Source organism: Schistocerca americana, chromosome 9 (genome assembly GCF_021461395.2).
Source record: "Schistocerca americana isolate TAMUIC-IGC-003095 chromosome 9, iqSchAmer2.1, whole genome shotgun sequence".
Lineage (NCBI taxonomy): Eukaryota > Metazoa > Arthropoda > Insecta > Orthoptera > Acrididae > Schistocerca > Schistocerca americana.
Genome location: NC_060127.1, coordinates 206,475,020 through 206,480,224, shown reverse-complemented (window position 1 = coordinate 206,480,224; position 5,205 = coordinate 206,475,020).

The window sequence follows — 5,205 nt, the reverse complement described above, 5'->3', positions numbered from 1 at the left end:
AATACAATAAACCGGAAGTGATACATGGAATCTAAAACTGGTCTCACAGGAAGGGTTCAATTCATAGAATTTAAGAATAGTCAGTCCTCTTCTACTTATGTCGGCATTGTGCATTTTGTATTTAATTCCGATGCAATTTCTGTGTGTCATCGTCAATAAGAAGGTCCAAGGGATACAGGAAACATGAAGTGAAACATTGGAACCTATAACTGGTCTCACAGGAAAGGTTCAAATCATAGACAGTAAGAAGAGTCATTCTTCTTGTACTTAAGTCGGCATTGTGCCTTTTGTACACTCCTGGAAATGGAAAAAAGAACACGTTGACACCGGTGTGTCAGACCCACCATACTTGCTCCGGACACTGCGAGAGGGCTGTACAAGCAATGATCACACGCACGGCACAGCGGACACACCAGGAACCGCGGTGTTGGCCGTCGAATGGCGCTAGCTGCGCAGCATTTGTGCACCGCCGCCGTCAGTGTCAGCCAGTTTGCCGTGGCATACGGAGCTCCATCGCAGTCTTTAACACTGGTAGCATGCCGCGACAGCGTGGACGTGAACCGTATGTGCAGTTGACGGACTTTGAGCGAGGGCGTATAGTGGGCATGCGGGAGGCCGGGTGGACGTACCGCCGAATTGCTCAACACGTGGGGCGTGAGGTCTCCACTGTACATCGATGTTGTCGCCAGTGGTCGGCGGAAGGTGCACGTGCCCGTCGACCTGGGACCGGACCGCAGCGACGCACGGATGCACGCCAAGACCGTAGGATCCTACGCAGTGCCGTAGGGGACCGCACCGCCACTTCCCAGCAAATTAGGGACACTGTTGCTCCTGGGGTATCGGCGAGGACCATTCGCAACCGTCTCCATGAAGCTGGGCTACGGTCCCGCACACCGTTAGGCCGTCTTCCGCTCACGCCCCAACATCGTGCAGCCCGCCTCCAGTGGTGTCGCGACAGGCGTGAATGGAGGGACGAATGGAGACGTGTCGTCTTCAGCGATGAGAGTCGCTTCTGCCTTGGTGCCAATGATGGTCGTATGCGTGTTTGGCGCCGTGCAGGTGAGCGCCACAATCAGGACTGCATACGACCGAGGCACACAGGGCCAACACCCGGCATCATGGTGTGGGGAGCAATCTCCTACACTGGCCATACACCTCTGGTGATCGTCGAGGGGACACTGAATAGTGCACGGTACATCCAAACCGTCATCGAACCCATCGTTCTACCATTCCTAGACCGGCAAGGGAACTTGCCGTTCCAACAGGACAATGCACGTCCGCATGTATCCCGTGCCACCCAACGTGCTCTAGAAGGTGTAAGTCAACTACCCTGGCCAGCAAGATCTCCGGATCTGCCCCCATTGAGCATGTTTGGGACTGGATGAAGCGTCGTCTCACGCGGTCTGCACGTCCAGTACGAACGCTGGTCCAACTGAGGCGCCAGGTGGAAATGGCATGGCAAGCCGTTCCACAGGACTACATCCAGCATCCCTACGATCGTCTCCATGGGAGAATAGCAGCCTGCATTGCTGCGAAAGGTGGATATACACTGTACTAGTGCCGACATTGTGCATGCTCTGTTGCCTGTGTCTATGTGCCTGTGGTTCTGTCAGTGTGATCATGTGATGTATCTGACCCCAGGAATGTGTCAATAAAGTTTCCCCTTCCTGGGACAATGAATTCACGGTGTTCTTATTTCAATTTCCAGGAGTGTATTTAATCCTGACACAATTTCTGTGTTTTATCCTCAATAAGAAGGTCCAAGGGATACAGTAAACCTGAAGTGAAGCATCGGAATCTAAAACTGGTCTCACTGGAAAGGTTTAAATCATAGCAAATAAGAAGAGTCAGTCGTCTTGTAATAAGTCGGCATTGTGCGTTTTGTATTTAATTCCGATGCAATTTCTGTGTTTCATCGTCAATAAGAATGTACAAGGGATACAGTAAACCTGAAGTGAAGCATCGGAGTCTAAAATTGGTCTCACAGGAAAGGTTCAATCATAGACAGTAAGAACAGTCAGTATACTTGTACTTAAGTCGGCATTTTTCCTTTTGCATTTAATTCCGATGCAATTTCTGTGTTTCATCGTCAATAAGAAGGTCCAAGGGATACTGCAAACCGGAAGTGAAGCATCGGAATCTAAAACTGGTCTCACAGGAAAGGTTAAAACCATAGATAGTAAGAAGAGTGAGTCTTCTTGTACTTAAGTCGGCATTGTGCCTTGCGTATTTAAATCTGATGCAATTCCTGTGTTTTATCGTCATTAAGAAGGTCCAAGGTATACAGTAAACCTGAAGTGAAGCATCGGAATCCAAAACTGGTCTCACAGGAATGGCTCAAAACACAGACAGTAAGAAGTGTCAGTCTTCTTGTACTTAAGTCGGCATGGTGCCTTTTGTATTTAATTCCGATGCAGTTTCTGTGTTTCATCGTCAGTAAGAAGCCCCAAGGGATACAGTAACCCTGAAATGAAAATCTAAAGCTAAGACGGGGCTCATAGGAAAGGTTCAAAACATAGACAGTAAGAAGAGTCAGTCTTCCTGTACTTAAGTCAGCATTGTGCCTTTTGTATTAAATTCCGATGCAATTTCTGTGTTTCGTCGTTAATAAGAAGGTCCAAGTGATACAGTAAATCTGAAGTGAAGCATCGGAATCTAAAACCTCTCTCACAGGAAAGGTTCAAATCATAGAAAATAAGAAGAGTCAGTCTTCTTGTACTTAAGTCGGCATTGTTCCTTTTGTATTTAATTCCGATGCAATTTCTGTGTTTCATCGTCAATAAGAATGTCCAAGGGATGCAGTCAACCTGAAGTGAAGCATCGGAATCTAAAACTGCTCTCACAGGAAAGGTTCAAATCATAGACGGTAGGAAGAGTCAGTCTTTTTGTACTTAAGTCGGCATTGTGCTTTTGTATTTAATTCTGATGCAATTTCTGTGTTTTATCGTCAATAAGAAGGTCCAAGGGATACGGTAAACCTGAAGTAAAGCATCGGAATCTAAAACTGGTCTCACAGGAATGGTTCAAAGCATAGACAGTAAGAAGAGTCTCACTTCTTGTACTTAAGTCGGCATTGTGCCTTTAGTATTTAGTTCTGATGCAATTTCTGTGTTTTATCGTCAATAAGATGGTCCAAGGGATACAGTAAACCTCAAGTGAAGCATCGGAATCTAAAACTGGTGTCACAGGAATGGCTCAAAACATAGACAGTATGAAGAGTCTCACTTCTTGTACTTATGTCGGCATTGTGCCTTTTGTATTTAATTCCGATGCAATTTCTGTGTTTCGTAGTCAATAAGAAGGTCCAATGGATACTGTAAACTGGAAGTGAAGCATCGGAATCTATAACTGGTCTCACAGGAAAGGTTCAAAGCATAGACAGTATGAAGAGTCAGTCTTCTTGTACTTAAGTCGCCATTGTTCCTTTTGTATTTAATTCCGATGCAATTTCTGTGTTTCATCGTCAGTAAGAAAGTCCAAGGTATACAGTCAACATGAAGTGAAGCATCGGAATCTAAAACTGGTCTCACAGGAAAGGTTAAAATCATAGACAGTAAGAAGAGTCAGTCTTCTTGTACATAAATCGGCATTGTGCATTTTGTATTTAATTCCGATGCCATTTCTGTGTTTCGTCGTTAATAAGAAGGACCAAGGGATACTGTAAACCGGAAGTGAAACATCGGAATCTATAACTGGTCTCACAGGAATGGTTCAAAACATAGAGAGTAAGAAGAACCAGTCTTCTTGTACTTAAGTCGGCATTGTTCCTTTTGTATTTAATCCCGATGCAATTTCAGTGTTTCATCGTGAATAAGAAGGTCCAAGGTATACAGTCAACCTGAAGTGAAGCATCGGAATCTAAAACTGGTCTCACAGGAAAGATTAAAATCATAGACAGTAAGAAGAGTGAGTCTTCTAGTACTTAAGACGGCATTGTGCCTTTCGTATTTATATCTGATGCAATTCCTGTGTTTTATCGTCAATAAGAAGGTCCAAGGGATACAGTAAACCTGAAGTGAAGCATTGGAATCCAAAACTGGTCCCACAGGAATGGCTCAAAGCATAGACAGTAAGAAGTGTCAGTCTTCTTGTACTTAAGTCGGCATTGTGCCTTTTGTATTTATTTCCGTTGCAATTTCTGTGTTTCATCGTCAGTAAGAAGGCCCAAGGAATACAGTATCCCTGAAATGAAAATCGAAAGCTAAAACTGGTCTCATAGGAAAGGTTCGAAACATAGACAGTAAGAAGAGTCAGTCTTCTTGTATTTCGGTCAGCATTATGCCTTTTGTATTTAATTCCGATGCAATTTCTGTGTTTCGTCGTCAATAAGAAGGTCAGAAAGATACAGTAAATCTGAAGTGAAGCATCGGAATCTAAAACTGGTATCACAGGAAAGGTTCAAAGCATAGAAAATAAGACGAGTCAGTCTTCTTGTACTTAAGTCGGCATTGTGCCTTTAGTATCTAATTCTGATGCAATTTCAGTGTTTTATCGTCAATAAGAAGGTCCAAGGGATACGGTAAACCTGAAGTGAAGCTTCGGAATCTATAACTGGTCTCACAGGAATGGCTCAAAACATAGACAGTAAGAAGAGTCAGTCTTCTTGCACCTAAATCGGCATTGTGCCTCTTGTATTTAATTCCGATGCAACTTCTGTGCTTCATCGTCAATGAGAAGGTCCAAGGGATACAGTAAACCTGAAGTGAGGCATTTGTAGAAAATAACAAGAGTCAATCTTCTTGTACTTAAGTCGGCATTGTTGCGTTTTGTATTGAATTCCGATGCAATTTCTGTGTTTCATCGTCAATAAGAATGTACAAGGGATACAGTAAACCTGAAGTGAAGCATCGGAGTCTAAAACTCGTCTCACAGGAAAGATTCATTCATAGACAGTAAGAACAGTCAGTCTACTTGTACTTAAGTCGGCATTGTGCATTTTGTATTCCATTCCGATGCAATTTCTGTGTTTCCTCGTCAATAAGAAGGTCCAAGGGATGCATTAATCCTGAAGTGAAGAACCGGAATATAAAACTGGTCTCACAGGAAAGGTTCAAAACATAGACAGTACGAAGAGTCAGTCTTTTTCCTCTTAACTCTGCATTGTTCCTTTTGCATTTAATTCTGCTGCAATTTCTGTGTTTCATCGTCAATAAGAAGGTCCAAGGGATACAGTAAACCTGAGGTGAAGCATCAGAATCTAAAACT